Below are 17,212 nucleotides of genomic sequence, written 5' to 3' on the forward strand. Positions count from 1 at the left end.
TCATGGGCTGCCCTCTATATCTTCTATCAGAGCGTGAGACAGAGGTGGCCTGAGTGTGACTGATGTTTCTTCAATCAATTATCGCGAGGCAAGGATTGAGGGATGTTACGACCATTGGAGTCACGTATGTTCCCGTTTCCATATGTACCCACTGCCATCAGCACAGGACATGTCACTTTGTTCTATACACTGCACTACTAGGCCCTCTGGCCTTCCTACTTGCACCTATGCCAGAGGGGTTTGATGCACTGATGCACCATAGATTGTGCACCTTGGCATACTCGCTCTACATCATCCCCTTGTCGATTCCTAAACCAGGTGTGAGCTTTGGGTTTTCATCATTATTTTCTCGAGTGATGTTAGTAATGGGATGAGTGACTGCTCTTTCATTCCATTTGAGTGATCGTGAGTTGAGTGCAATATCCCTCGTCATCGACGAATTTCCTGCGATTCCATCAACCAGCTACCTCCCTAGGTGTCTCCACGTGGTCCCTGCCACGGACGAAGGATGTGTGCTATGAAGACACCTTGGTACCTCCTGCAACCGACAACGATATAAGATGCAACCTCGATAGTCGACATTTCTCCTCGGCAATATGGGCTAAGCTTTTCTAACCCTACACCTTTTGTTTCTCAGTGACGGTCATGTCTTAAGTGTGGGGACGTTCGTGGTGGGCTTGATGTGTGGTACTAGGTCCTTGATGTTCGATTTACCCTTCTTGCTAAGGTTTTAAGTGTGGGGACGTGTCCCTGCGTGTCTACGATGCATACCCCCATACATATACCCTGTTCTGATCATATATCTATGCCATGACTTCATTTTATCCTAATGGGATCCCTTCCCCACTCCTCCGTTCTATTTCCTTCTATCCCCGGAGCTGTTCTTTGGTCGTTTTCATTTATTCTTTCTTTTGTGATTTTTCCATGTGAACATATCCTACGTTCACTGAGACTCACATCCAACCTTAAAATCCTGTTTGTCCCTTCAAATTGTCCATTTTTCCTTTTTACCAACTCCTGTTTTGACAGACGGTTCTAAAGCTATTAATTTTTGAAGCAATTCCCGTAAATTGGATGATTTTCTATGTGAACGCGTCTTTATTGCTTTGGAACCCTGATCTGATGTGCCAGCACTATCCTACCCCTTTCCCTTGACATTTTCCCTTTTTATTTTGTGTCATTCCGCTGCACGGTTGATCTGTTATTAATTTTTAGGGGTTTTCGGGCCTTTTTCGTGTATATTTTTCACATTTTTCCATGTGAACCTACCCTATTTGCATCGAAATTCCTGTTTAATTTGACAGTTGTATCTTGCTAGCTTTTTCTCCACTTTTTCATTTTTCCTCCCCCCTCTTTTGACTGTCGGAATTTTTAGTTATTAATTTTTTTGAGAGTTTTTGGACGCGTTTTTAGTGTTTTTTCCATATGAACTGAGTTTTGATGAGTCCACCCTGTGAATCCCTTTCTTTCAGATATTTTTCCTTTTTACTGTCCTCTATTCCAATGCACGGTTCTTTTCATATGAATTTTCGAGTCCATTTTTGGGTCCGTTTTTGGGGTTTTTTCCATGTAAACGCATCCTATCTTGATCGAAACTGTGTTTTTCCATGATAGGATTGTTGAAAACATTGTTTTGCACAATTTTCCTTCTTTCTGCACTTTGTTCCGATGCGCGGATTTTTCGATATTAATACCCATAAGTGTTTTCAGGCCAGTTTTTGGAGTTTTTTCCCATGTGAACACCCTGATTTTGCCCCGAAACTCGTGTCGCATTTTTCTATTATCTTCCCCTCGTCTCCCGGCACATTTTTTTTCTTATGGTTTTGGATTTTATTAATTTTTCTTCTTTTTTGCCGTGTGACTGCGGTTCTCGTGTCGTGCGTGAACGCGTCTGTTTTTGGATTTACGTGCCTCGGGATGCCCTTGTGGCATCTACGGCTCGCACGTTGCGTCCTTGCTCCGTCTGATCCCGTCGATGCAATTTTTTTAAAAAAAAATATCGCCCCGCGATGAGGGTGCACTCCTTTTTATATCCATACCCAATTTATCTTTTTTTTTAAAAACAACCAACCAATAAATTTAATAATACTAAATAGATTAAAAAAATAATCACAACAAAAAAAAACCCATAAACACCCATCTCCCTACACCTCTACCCTTTTTACATCCAATTTTTAAGACAAAGAATAAAAAAAGAAAGATTAAAAATAAAGAAAAAAAGAAAAAAAAAGAAAAAAAAAAGAAAAAGAAAAACAAGACAACGAAAAAAGAAAGAAAGAAAGACAGGGAAAAAAAAAACCGTTACCTTCTCCCGCCTGTGCATTGTCTCCTGCCTATCTGCGCTTCACCTCCTCCCTCTTCCCCACGCCATTGCCATCCATCTCTCTCTCCAGCGCAACCGCCTGCAACCTCCTTCTCTCCCTCCTCCCTCCTCTACTCCCTGCCGCCGGCCGCCGTAGCCGCTGCCCCTGCTGTCGCCCTCCGTCGCCATTGCGCCTGCTGCGACCGCCACCCGTGCGCCATGACGTTGCCTCCAACCTCCTTCTCTCCCTCCTCTCCTCCTCTCCTCCGCCGATCGCGCCGCCACCCTCACACCTCCTCTCATCTTCTGGTTAGTTTACACTAACCTAATTAATCTAATTAGTTGACACTAACTTAATTAACTTTATAAACTAACCTAACTTAATTAACTTTACAAACTAACCTAACTTAATTGACTTTACCGACTAACCTAACTTAATTAACTTTAAAAACTAGCCTAGCCTAATCCACTTAACAGACTAACCTCACCTTATTGTTTTAACAAACTAAACTAACTTAATTAACTTAATCGACTAAGCTAACCTAATTCACTTAACATACTCAGTCACCTAATTCACTAATGCTACTCCCTTAAAGCCCCCGTTTCTACCCCTTCTCCCTTCTCCTCCATTGTTTTCCCGCGGTGTGGCCGCTCTCGGTGTAGGGTGTGCTAGCAAGCGTTCACGCGCGAGGACGTGCTTCTAATTTATCTGTGCGATCGAGTGTTGCAGTCAACCTTTCACAAACAGTCATCTTTAGTTGCTGACACGCAGCGCGGGTACCGTCTTTTAATTTTCAAACCCGTAAAATACTTAAAAATACACATAAAATACCTAAAAACTTTTAAAAATTCCTTAAAAGTCATTTAAAATCCAAAAAAAGTGCAAAAAAAATCCTAAAATTTTTCAACATTGGTGAAGTCATTTGGAATATTTTTTAAAGTGGAAATTCAAGAAAATAAATTGTAGAAAATTCAAAACTTGAAATCATTTGGAATATTTTTTAAAGTGGAAATTCAAGAAAATAAAAGGTAGAAAATTCAAAACTTGAAAATTCTTTCAAAAATACATGTAAAATGAGTAAAATTTATTAAAAATTGGTAAAAATTTTGAAATATTTTCAATTTTTTAAAGAAAATTTCACAAACCTCCTTGCTCCTTTTGCAAATAATTTCTTAATTACAAATGCTTCCATAAATGGAAAATTATTATTTGAAACCAAAATCCTAAATTTTAATACTTTCATAAAAATTCATTTTAAATTCTAGAAATTAGCTAAAAAATCATTGATAAATTACAACACATTGTTGACACTTATTGGATTGTTGAAATTCCACCCTTATAATTCACAACATATTCATGTGTTCTATATTCCGTTTTCATTATTAAAAAAGAAAGAAAGAAAGAAAAACGAATGAAAAAAACAAACAAATAAAACCATATAATACACAAAATATAAACACACCTAAAATTCAAAGATGAAAAATAAAAAAATCACAACCAAACAAAATAACAAATAACAAATAAATATAAAAATCAAACAAACACACTAAGGTGCTTTATTTTTTCTTGTCCAGTGGTGTTGGTTTTTTTTACTGGATTCCTTACATTTAGGGACTACTCCGTGCACCTTCCGTCTATTGCATACACAACCCTATCAAGTATTTATTTTTAAGTTTTACTCATTTTTATCATCCCTTAACCACAATTAATTACTAAAATAAAATATATTCAAAAACATTTTCACGTGCATTTGTGCTAAACACACAGTTTTTAATAATTTAAAATCAACCAGCCGTTCATTTTGCACGTGCTACGTGTGCTTCAGAGGCACCTTAATTTTTAATAAAATGAACCAACCGTCACAAAAAAGCACGCGCTAGCAAAAAAGCGCTCCATATCACGATTAATTTTTAATTAATAAATTTGCATTTAGAGACCCTAGTCTGGGAATCGCAGTCCGGGTTTCGTTAAAGCACCGCTTTACCCTAATAAATTGTAATTAAAATTTTATGAAGAAACCGCCGTTTTCTTGTTAAGGTTTATAACTTAATAAAATGTCACCCATTGTTAATAATTTCTTAAAATGAACCCTTCATTAAAATAATTTATCCTCATTGCACTTTTTTTTTAATTTTTAATAAACATGCTTCGTGGGATGGGCACGTAAAATCCTCTTAGCTGAAATTGTTGGTCAAAGTTATGGTCAGGTCCTTTTATGGTATTATGGTTTGCTTATGTGCTACGATTATGGGTGTGGTTTGTAGTTTTTTTTTTGCTTGATACGGGGTTTTGGGTGTCTGTTTCTTGCATCGCATGAAGTTTTCGATCGCATATGTGTAGAGGTCATGTCGAATTTTTTCTAGGATGTGGGTTGTTTGGGGTGGTTAGCTACATCTATGTGTGTACTTCTTTTGATTGATTTCTTTTTTATAGCTATTTTGGTTGTTTTGCAGACATTCTTTTTTATTGTCTCTGTTGTGGTGTGTGTTTTCCATTTGAATGGCGCCTCACGCTCCTCCTCTTGTCCAGTATGTCTCGCTGATCAGTAGGAATTATTCTTCCCTACTAGCTTTTGAGCCTATAGTGAAAGTAGGACTTTGTCTAGATGATCCATCCCTGTGTGATGAGTTTCTTACATCATACAGTAAGAAGTCGGGTTTGGTTCATGGTGCTTCTATGGTATTGACACCCCGAGGGTTAGGAAAGGCTTTGTCTCTTCCCTACAAAGGAGAGCCCTTTGTTACAGCCAAACAATTATTCTCCAATGATGAGATTTTCAAGCTGTTACAGAAGTAGACCAAAGAGATTCTGGATGTCAAGAAAGTGATAAACATTTCAGGAGTGTCTTTTTTCATGATCCACTGATCCTCTTTGGAAGTTAGTCTGCCAGTTTCTCCAAGATAGGTTTATGCCTGCCAAAACACCATCCCATTATTTGTCCAAAGAACTCTTCACAACTTCCAGGATGGTGTTAAAAGGAATGGCCATTGATTGGAGTACTTACCTGCTTACGAAGATGGACCAACATTTTGTCAAAGTAAACAGAGAAAATGTCACAAATGTCACCTATGGTTCCTACTTATACGCTTTCTTAACATACTCAGGCCTTAAGAAGGGTGTGTTATCACCTCCTCCATCTAATCCAGTACCTCCCCCTCCACCTTCACAAGAGTCAGAACCTGTTGACATATAGGATCTTGATTCCTCTCCTCCATTGGTCATTCGGCAGAAGCCCTTGAAGTGTGTGGTGGATAAAACTCCTTTAGTTGTTTTTTCAGTCACAATTCCTGCTACCTCTGGTAGTGACCTCCCTGCTTACCTCACATGTAACAATTTATTCAGGGCACATAGAGAGGGTCGTTTGGAAATATCAGTCCCTTCACTGAATAGTTTAGTGTTAGGAGATGCTATTCCATTCCTTTGTAATGACATCCAAAGTTCGATTGAACTCTCAGTGACAGCTTGTGTTCAACAGCTGTATGCTTCTTTGTATGAAGAACTGATGCAGTCCAAAGACTAGTTGCATAAGGCAACCACAGAGTTAGCCTCTACTAAAGACACACTTTCAGATCTGTTTAAGCACATGGAGCAGTAAATCCAAATGATTGAGACCCAGAGAGAAGAAATATCTTCTTTGAGGATTCAGTCAAAGGTCACTAGATTCTCGGAAGAGAAATAGAAAATGTCCAAAGAAGCTCAAGAGTTTCAGACTCTTTTAGATGCAAAACTGTCAGCTTTACAGACTGCTCATAATACAGTGGAATCACAAGCTTCCCAGATTAAGCAGTTGCAAGACCAACTGATGCAGTCACAGTCTCTTCCTCCAAGCCCCAATGTTCCTATTATTCCTTCTATCTCTAAGCAGGACTTGGTAATTCTCCAGAGACAGGCCACATTGTGTCCTTTGTTTTAAGATAAAGTGGAAAGATTGCAGTCCAGGATGGATTTGTTATGGTCGACATTTGAGCACTTTCAGGAGTATGTTCCTCCGAACCATTCTTTCTTTGGCCACTATCAGTTAGCAAAAGTTGGCCTTCTATATGAAGCTTTCAACGATGGATCTTCGTCTTCCAGAGGATGGTTAGAGTGGGGCTTGGTCTCTAATTTGCTGACGAAAGTGGTCCGTATGGTTTTTGAAGATTCTGTGACGACGGATATCATGTTGTTGTCTTACATGTATCTACGAGGTGATCTGTTGATTTCAGATGATGTAGATATGGCCTGGTATGTAGGGGATGTGGTTTTGCAAGCTGTCTTGTATGTCAACTATTTGGAGTTGCGGATAGATGACATGTCTCAGTGTTATTCCTCAAAAGTGGCTACTTGCCCTGACAAATCATGGCACTCAATGATTGATCGTGTGGTCCTAAATCAACGTCAAAATACATCTTCTACTTATGTGCAGAACACTAACCAACTGAGGGTGGATCTCCTAGCTTATCTTTCCAAGAACCATCCATTTGATTCATCCTTTTTTTATGCCTATCAGAGAAGATTTGTCTTAGGTCCCTCTGCTCCTAGCCTATTGTACTATCAACAAATGGCTCATCACTATGATACTTATCTTTCCCTTTATCAAACCAACTCAGCAGTTATCTTACCTATTCTTTTCCAACCTCAAGGTTTTCCTCAAATTCCTATATTTACCTATTGTTCTTTTATCGAAGATAGAGTTTTTCCCCTTCTCCACCATGGCCTTTACCATCTATCCATATACCTTTTACTTTTCCTATTTATCAATTGACACCTTTTCTAACCGATTCACTTAAATTTTCAACCACTCTTTCTTTAGCTTATTCCTCCTTTTATGATTTTGCCTACCCATCTCTTCATCCTCTTTTACTTATTCCACTTCCATCTCCTGCAACTTCTATTTCTCAACCCCCTCAGTTGGTTAGTGAGTACGATGGATTTGATCAGCAGATTCCAAGGAGAAAAGGATGGAGCTCGATTGATTCTCTCCTGGGACCCCAGATAAACTGGCCAATAATTCCAGGGGACTGGACTACTGCTAGTCAAGCATATTGGAATTACCTTTATTTTGATCATCAATATTCACAATCTCTAGATTCTTCAGTGAGATTGAGAGCTCATTTTGCTTGGTATCTAGTATACATGCATAGGCATTCCCATAATGATCAAAAGGCCATTCCAAAGCTTTGTATGAATATCAATGTGAACATTGATGCCCAACAGTTGGATGTCCTGTATTTTCATGCCCTATGTCTACCTAGCAGATACCTTGTTTTGCTAGAAAGGATGTGCTGCCTGCAGTTGTTTCAAAATCTTCTAAAGACATTTGTGGATGAGTCCTTCTCCATGGATCGTTTTCGAAACCACCAACCTTCAAAAGGGATCACCTTCATTGATGCCTTTGCAATGTATTTTGGATGATTCTTAATTATATATATCTCTTTTTGGAGGTGTCATTTAGATGGTTGTGTTAGTGTTAGTGTGTGTATTGTAATATTTGTATGTGATGAGTTCGTGCTGGTTGAATAATTTGTTCGAGAGCTCTTTTCAAACTATTGATGGTGGATGTAAAGCCTGTGGTGGAAAGTTGAAGAAGAACCTTTTATATCCTTTACAAATTTGTTATGACTTTTACATGATTATCAGATGTGTTAATGAATAACAAAGTTTTCATTTTGTAGTTTTTTCTAGAAATACAGGTAATAAGTTGGAGTCGTGGTTTGGAGAGATTATTGAAGATCCTACGGAAGTTAAAATTGAGCTCTTTAGTGAACTTATATTTTTATTTTCCTTAGGTCACGAGGACGCTTCCTTTCTAAGTGTGGTTGAGAGTGAAAAAAGATTGAATTTTTGACTGATTTTTGTTGTTTTTGAGGACTGAATGATTGATTTTTGATGGATTTAGAGTGATGTATGGTTAATAATGGAAGTGTTTGAGAGTGTTTTGGATAATATCGATTATATTTTGGAAGCTCATGACGATTCTTAGTAGAGATATAAGATCTGTGATGTTCTGATAGGTTCTGTTGAGATTCTGATTGGTTTTGTATACCTATGAAGCATGGATTGATGATTGATGAAGATTCAGATATTTTGAAAGCTTATTAAATAGTTTTTGATAGTTTGGAATGGTTTTAGTATGAGTTATGAGGTTCTGATGACCTTCTATAACCCTCTATAGACCTTCTGTAGAGCCTCTGTCTCTGCTCTGTAACTGTTCTGTATCTGCTCTAATACTGTACCGTACTGTTCTGTAGACCTTCTATAAGTGTTCTGTAGAATGTAAATGCGACTTTGGTGAGGATATGATGTACTATTGATAGAGAGAGAGAGAGAGAGAGAGAGAGAGCAAGAGATAGTCAATTCTATCAAAACAGTGTAATTGTATATGAGAGATTGAGAGAGAGAACTATGAAGACATTGAATATGAATATTATGTGATTGATTTTCATTCAAAGTTGGTGTATTCTTTTGTATTCTTTGTTCTATTGATGGATTCTATGAAGATGTTGAAGATTATGGTTGATTCTATCAAATCCGTGGGAGATATCTACTATGATGCTGCATGAAGATTTGCTGTTTTCTTTGTTTTGATCATCAAAAGAATGAAATAAAATCTTGTTCATGTTATAAGATATATTTTCTTGCAATAGGATCCCCTTTTCCTTGTTGTTCCTCTTGGGGCTCTAATCATCATCAAATGATGGTTCCCTAGGTGGCGGTTATCTATGCAAGGGGGGTATGTCATCATGAGGCACGGGATGTGAGCTACTAGAGCCCCACCTTATATATGTTTGCAAGCCACTCAAACCACCCCTTCTCGATGATGGAGGGCATCGAATGACCATGCCCCTACTAGCACCTATTCGAACTCCTCACCCACGAGCATGCTGACTGCGAGTGTCACAAGTATCTACTACTCTAAGATCTCTATAGAGCTCTACAAAAATCATCTCCTCCTCCTCATCCACCTCTTGATGTATGCTCCCAAGAGTGTCGCCCATCAACTTGAATGTATCAACATTCACCTACACAATGCAGTGATGCACATATGATTGTAAATGCTAAAGTCTAAATTGTAAAATATGAACTTCAAAGTTTAAAACAACAAATTTTAAATTTTATGGTTAAGTGTTTAAACTTTACCTGCTTCGAACTACCCATGCTCATCATAGTCCTCATCATGTGTAAGTTAGTGCAGCAATAGACTAGCCGCTCTAATTGTCGTGTACTAAGCCAATTCCGAATCTTTGTGTGAATGAGAGAATATGCACTTTAGTTTCTCTCACATGCACCCGAAGAGCAATCCAGGGCAAGGACCCTCATGGCTAAGGCATGGAAAGGGATTTTGGACTAATTAGAGCTTGATTATCACAGATATTACATGGTTTATTGCTATAACAAAGTTTGGACAGCAAGCATTCATACTGAATGTCTATGTATTGAATATTTACATGCTATTCAAATATGCTACATGGGTATGTTGATGCTTAGTATGTTTATATTTGAATATGCTTATAGTAAGCCTTGAGCCTTGGATTTGAGCTTGGTTGGTTGCATTTGGACAGTGGCTATTTGCTTTAGTGATTTCCACTTGCAGGCTTGAAGAGATATTGAAGCTATATGCTCTCTGATGTATACATAATGTACTTTGGACATTGGGATATTATGAGCTCAATACATTGAGCGTTCTTTTTCTCTCGGATACTCTAGATTTGCTTTTAGTTATGGGAAAAATATGGACTAAAAAAGGGCAATTTAGCTTAAGAGTTAATGACTCTCCTAATGATCAAAGATTTGAGGTGTACCAATGGGAGAGAGGGTGGTGCACATTTTATCCACTCCCTTTTTTCCCTTGTTCCTACCACTTACAAGCTTCTACCCCTATATCTCCCTTTATCCCCCCCCCCCACTTTTACTACTCCATGTTAGGTGGATCCCACTAGGCATCCAAAATGGTGACCCAAAATTTGAAAATTCCTCCCTTTAAATATGGCTCCCCCCCCCAAAACCTCTTCTTATGACATGCATAGTAAAAAAATGCATTTTTTAGTGTCTTTTTGCAAGATATGCTTTCATTTTGGTCATTCTTTTACCTCCATTCTACAAATCTTCTTAGCTTTTGATGGACTTGAAGTTACCTCCTAGGACTACTTGACAAAATTTACCCTCAAATTGTAAGTCATTTCTTTTTTGTTCTTAACTTCTCATATGTTTTTTAGGTCATTAACTTGTATGGTTCTCTTGATTTTCTTCCTTGTCCACCCTTGAATTCTTTGGAATGGCCCATTTCGGATGAGTGGATGCTTCAGATATTAAAAATGAAGATTATACATGATATTTATAGCTCATTGAGATTCAATAGAGTTTCAAAACCAGTGGGTCTCTCATGGGTTGAACTAATTCATGTTTTTGCATATATTTTCAAAAACACTAATGCACATAAATGTCTGTCCATGTTCATTTGTAAGGACATAACACTGAGGATTTTCTTAATTCCAATTTTGAAGAAGGATGGAATGAGGTTGATGGGGTGCACAAATGTGACATCTTTTCGTGCAAAGTAATGGTCTCTAGGGTTTCCTTTCATTACTTGATTGCATGCTCATCATTGTATATGCACTTTTATTAATAATGTTGGATGAAGAAAGCATGCCAATGGATTCCCTTGGAGTCCATTGAAGACATGGGACAAGCATTTGATATTCAAATTCATATGGTGGAATGGCTGTCAACCATAGTGAGTGATTGTTGGAGTCTAAATCTACAAAAGCATATTGTCTTAATGGGAAGCATTCGTGTGAAGAGCTTTAACTTCTGTATTGATGGTAGAAAGTTGATCTGATTTAATATTGAAAATTTTTTGTTTTTGTTGGGACATATTATTTCCAATATTATTTGATTTTTTTCTTTCAGATGGGCAAAATAATAGAGAAGAATTATAAATTATAGAGTGCTTTTCAACAAGTCAAAATTTGTATACAAAATCGTGTATAAAAAATTAACGATGAATAGATCATGGAATTTTATTTTTAATTCTTTATGCATATTTTAGATTCTCTAGTATTCTATATTTTGGATTTTTTATGATTTTTTTTTACATTTGAGAACTTTATCTAAAAAATTTAATGGATTTTTCAAACTAAAACTTTAAGTCCATGGCCTATAAAAACCATTCACTTGGTCTCATTTTCATTTTACAACTCTCTAACCATTTTTCCTCACCCAAGCACCCTTGCACTTACCTCCTTCACCCATGATGAATCACACTCTTAATAGTTTCATGTAATTCCTTTAAGGCAAGGAATTTGTTAGGAGATTAGATCTTTACAAGATCTTTTGTCCCAATATCAACTACTATGATGTGGTATTGTGGCATGGTCCAAGCCTACAATACCCTATCAAGTACATGAACACATACTTAGGAGAATATACCATTGGGTGGTTCAAGGATTCTGACAAGGAATGGGTGCCATGCAATCTCCTAAACAATGGTAGGGAGGCATTTTGACAATGACTAGGTCATTTCTATGCAAATCTCACCTCCACCTACTTCAAGCACCTCACTCATCGGAAAGCCAAGGTTACCACATTTGTTTTGTTAATGAAGGTGAGGACCCCCCTACAGTCATAGTAGATGTTGAAGAGCATATGGGAGCCTTACTGAAGGATGTCCCTGTTGAGATATCGAGCTCCACTCGTGATACGCCAGGGTGACCGTTGTGTATTTATGTCACCGACTTGTCAGTTGTAGATGCGGTTGGTACACCGCCCATGAATAATAGCTAGACGACAGCTATCCTTATCTACTCTAGTTCGTGGCTCAGTTAGTATGCCACCTTAGTTAGTTGTCTTTGGTTTGAGACCCATATATAGGGTTCTTCTATTTCTTTGTATCAGAGTTCTTTTGGCTTACACAACTAAGAAGAGGAAAACTGTTTTCAGCCTCCACCCTTGTGTGTCTTCCCCCATTGTGCAAGCAAGAAAGCTACAAGTGAGACTCCTTCCTTCTCTCCCACAATCTTGACATGGTATCAGAGCCTTGTTCGTGGTAAGGAGCTCAAGAAAGCAAGCCAAGCTCGCGGTGTTCTGGTAAGAGGAGCAGTGTTGCTTTCATTTTCTGTTTTGGGAGCAGATCTCTGCAGGTAGCACAGCCGAAAAGTGCAGGAGTGCATTGTCTCAGGTTGAGACGCCCTTTGCGGTGAAGCAAGAGGGCAGTATATGCTGCGGGAAAGGGATTTGGCCCTTGGAGACCTTATTTTTTTGATTTGAGGCCATTTCGGGGCCTGTTTTGGAGGCAGAAGTTTTCTGCACGCACTCAGGAAAAGGGCCAGTTTTATGCTGTGCAACCACTGTTCTACAGGTCGGTGAAAAGTTTCTGTAGAAATTGCATCGTATGCTTGTGCACAGAGACATTGGGAGTTACAGAATCATCCTTGGTTCCTGTTTATGCAAAATCGTCACTAGGAAGTGACTGTGTGGTCAAATACCACTTTCGCCAGTTTTGCAGATTTGCCCTTGTGAGGGTGAAGCTGAGTTTTTGTAGTGACAGAATTTTTCGCAGTGTTCTGTAATGGCGTCTGATTCTCTCTCACAGATTGTCACTGAAAAGCTTGACAAGAACAACTTCCAAGCATGGAAGTTTAGAATGACGAATTTCCTTATGGGAAAAGGATATTGGGAATTTGTTGCAGGAAATGAAAAAGAACCAGTTCTTCCTGATGTTCCCAATCAACAGCAAATGCAGGCATTCAAATCATGGCATGAGAGAGCCAGGAAAGTTATGTACTGGCTGTCTATCAGCATTTCAGACTCTATGATTGTGCATATTCAGGATGCAAGTACGCCAAAGGAGGCATGGGATACTTTGTCAAAGATGTATAGCACAAATACGCAAGCCAGGAAAATGCAGCTCAAGCAAGAGTTGCACAATGTGCAAAGAGAAAATATGAGCATCAATGACTACCACATGAAGGTGAAGAAGATTGCAGATGCACTTGCTTCCATTGGGTCGCCAGTGGAAGATGATGATTTAGTTTCTGTGACCTTGAATGGTCTAGGAAAGGATTATGCGCAGTTTCGGACATCCATTTCCGTCCGTGAAAGATTTCCTGATTTTGAGGAGTTGATTGCTCTTCTAATTTCTGAGGAGCAGAGAAATGGTGGTGCATCTTCTTCAGGAGGAACTTCAAAAGAAGCTGTCTTCTACTCAAATGCTGGAAGAGGTAGAGGCAGAGGTCGAGGAGGCCGATTTGGAGGCCGTGGTAGAAATCAGAATATGCAGCAAACTCAAGAAAACCAGTCCTATGGAGGAGGACGTGGTAACTCTAGAGGCAGGGGGAGCCAAAGAGGTCGTGGTGGATGGCAAAGAGGTCAAAATGCAAACAGTAATGTTGAATGCTACTATTGTGGTAAAATGGGTCATATGGCTAAAGACTGCTATAAAAAGCAGAATGACATCATGAATGGAAAACTGCAACAAGGGAATTATGCATCCTCTAGTAGACAGGGTGATGACAGAAATGAGCATCTGTTTATGGTGCAGCACATGAACAATTCTGTGACAAGTGCAGAAGAAAGCAATGATGTATGGTATGTTGACTCAGGTGCATCAAACCACATGACAGGTCATGCAGAATGGATGGAGGATGCAAGGAAAATGGAAAAACCAGGATTTGTGGAGACTGGTGATGATACTGCACATCCTATTGTGCAGATTGGAAAAATTCCCTTGTCTATGCAGGATGGGAAAAAGAAATACCTGTTCGATGTATTTCATGTCCCGAATATCACCAAGAATCTGGTTTCTGTTGGTCAAATGGTTGAGCAGGGCTTACAGGTCAGATTTAATCCTCATGGATGCTTTGTTGAGGATATGAAAAATAAAGGTCGCTTGATAGCAAAAGGAAAGAAGAAGGGCAGAATGTTTACATTGGATGCAGACATGCCTGAATTGAGTGCAGCAATGTTTGCACATGGGACCGGTGCAGTTGCAGATATTGATATATGGCATAAACGCATTGGTCATGTTAATGTACAACGACTTAAATCAATGCAGGCCCAAAATATTGTTGCAGGATTGCCAAAATTCAAGGTTGCAGAAATGCATAAGGTATGTGAAGCCTGTCAGTTTGGAAAACAGGCAAGGAAACCATTTCCTAGACATGTTCAAGAGAGTGAGAAGCCATTGGAATTAATCCACTCTGATGTGTGGACTACTAAAGCTGCATCTCTTGGAGGCTGTCATTATTTTGTCAATTTTATTGATGACTATAGCAGAAAAGTTTGGGTATATTTTATGAAGAAGAAAAGTGAAGTGTTTGGGCATTTCAAAACTCTTAAAGCTATGGTTGAAAAAGAAACAGGTCTGCAAATAAAATGCCTAAGGTCAGATGGAGGGGGAGAGTACCTCTCAAATGAGTTTGCAAGGTTCTTGCAGGAGCATGGCATAAAGCAGCAATATTCATGCAGTCATACCCCACAGCAAAATGGAATTGCAGAAAGAAAAAACAGACATATTGGAGAGGTGTCTCGTGCCATGCTCAATGAAAAAGACATGCCAGATTTTTATTGGGCTGAAGCAGTTGCTACAGCAGTCTACATAATGAACAGGACTCCCACTGCAGCAATACATGGAATGACTCCAGAGGAGAGGTATACTGGTAGAAAACCAGATATTTCTCATTTGAAAATTTTTGGTTGCATTGCCTATGTACATGTGCCAGATGAGTTGAGATCCAAGTTGGATCCAAAAGCTGAGAAGTGCATCTTTATTGGTTACTCTCTGCAGCAAAAAGGGTATAGATGCTATAACCCTTCTACTCGTAAGTTTACAGTGAGCAGAGATGTTGTTTTTGATGAGATGAGTAGCTGGTATAAACCAGTAAATGTGATTGATGATGTAGATGCACAAAATGGTAATGCTGCACAAAATTCACAGCAGCAGTCACAAAATATTAGTGGACCTGGAGCGTCCTCTAGTAGTGGTTCACATTCTTCACCATGGACAGGCAGATTGAGATTAGGAGAATCTTCTCAAAGTAATGTAGATAGTGGTATGCAGGTATCACGAAAAGGAAAAGAGAAGGTTGATTAGTCCATGGTTGATGTGAATGCAGGTCACTCTTATGTGGATGGTGAATCCAGTGGCTCAAAACAGAGCATTGATGATGAGTTGGGTATTCCTTCTATTGTTACACCTGGAGTAAGGAAGACCAAGGATGTTTTGAGAGCACCTGGGAGTGAACCTACTTTGCGCAGGTCTACGAGAGCTAGGTATCCTGTGGATAGGCTGAAATATGATGGATTTACAGCCATTCACTATGCATATATGGTCAAAGTGATACAGGAACCAGAACCCACATCTTTTGAGCAAGCCATGGGAAAAGAAAAATGGGAGAAAGCCATGGATGAAGAAATGGATGCCTTGGAAGCAAATGCTACATGGGAGTTAGTACCTTTGCCTAAAGGTAAGAATGCAATTGGCTGTAAGTGGGTTTATAAGGTGAAGCACAATGCAGATGGTTCTGTGAACAGATACAAGGCAAGATTAGTAGTCAAGGGGTATGCACAAACATATGGCATTGACTATGAAGAAACATTCAGTCCAGTTGCAAGGATGGCAACTGTAAGAGCAGTCATTGCTATGGCTGCATCAAAGGGATGGTCTTTACATCAGATGGATGTAAAGAATGCCTTCTTACATGGTGATTTGCAAGAAGAGGTCTATATGGAGCAGCCACCAGGTTATGTGCATGCTGTTCATCTTGTTTGCAGGTTGAAGAAAGCCTTGTATGGCTTGAAGCAAGCACCTAGAGCATGGTCTGACAAGATAGGACAGTATCTTGTCACTATTGGCTTTCAGATTTCCAAGGCAGATTTCTCACTTTATGTGAGAAAAACAGAGAAAGATATTATGCTACTTGTCATTTATGTTGATGATTTGATTATGACAGGTGACAGTGATGAAGATATCCTTCATGTGAAAATGCTATTGAAGCAGAAGTTTGAGATGAAGGATTTGAGAGAGCTGCGTTATTTCTTGGGCATTGAGGTGATTAGATCACCAAGTGGGATACAGCTCTTGCAGAGGCAGTATGGATTGGACATGCTGTCCAAATATGGGATGACAGGCTGTAAGCCTATTTCAGTTCCTTTGGAGCAAAATGTGAAGCTGAGCACAGATGCAGGTGAGCTTCTGGAAGACCCTACTATGTACAGACGCATAGTAGGAAGTTTGACTTATATGACTATTACCAGGCCAGATTTGAGCTATGCTGTTGGATTGGTAAGTCAGTTTATGCAGGCTCCAAGGAAACCACATTTGGATGCGGCTAGACGCATACTCAGGTATGTGAAGTCCACATTGCAGTATGGACTATTTTATGAGACTGGGGTTCAGATACAATTGCATGGATACACTGATGCTGATTGGGCTGGTAGTATTTCTGATAGACGATCTACCAGTGGATATGTGTTCTCTTTTGGGAGTGCTGCAGTCACTTGGAGCAGCAAGAAACAGCCTACAGTTGCCTTGTCGAGCACAGAGGCCGAGTACAGGGGTGCAGCAATGGCTGCATGTGAGGTAGCTTGGTTGCATAAGCTACTTTATGATATGCATCAGTCTACAGATGGGCGAGTTGTCATTTATTGTGACAACATGAGTAGTATACACTTGGCAAATAACCCAGTCTATCATGCTAGAACAAAGCACATTGAGGTGCATTATCACTATGTGTGAGAGAGGGTTTTACTAGGTCTTATTGATCTAGTTTATGTCAGCACAGAGGATCAGGTAGCTGACATATTTACGAAGGCATTGGGCGTAGAGAAGCTACGCAAGTTCAGAGACCTGCTTGGTGTGCAGGAATTGGGATTGAGCTCGAGGGGGAGTGTTGAGATATCGAGCTCCACTCGTGATACGCCAGGGTGACCGT

Source organism: Lygodium microphyllum, chromosome 11 (assembly GCF_053477565.2).
Source record: "Lygodium microphyllum isolate KBCC chromosome 11, Lygodium_microphyllum_v1.1.10, whole genome shotgun sequence".
Classification (NCBI taxonomy): domain Eukaryota; kingdom Viridiplantae; phylum Streptophyta; class Polypodiopsida; order Schizaeales; family Lygodiaceae; genus Lygodium; species Lygodium microphyllum.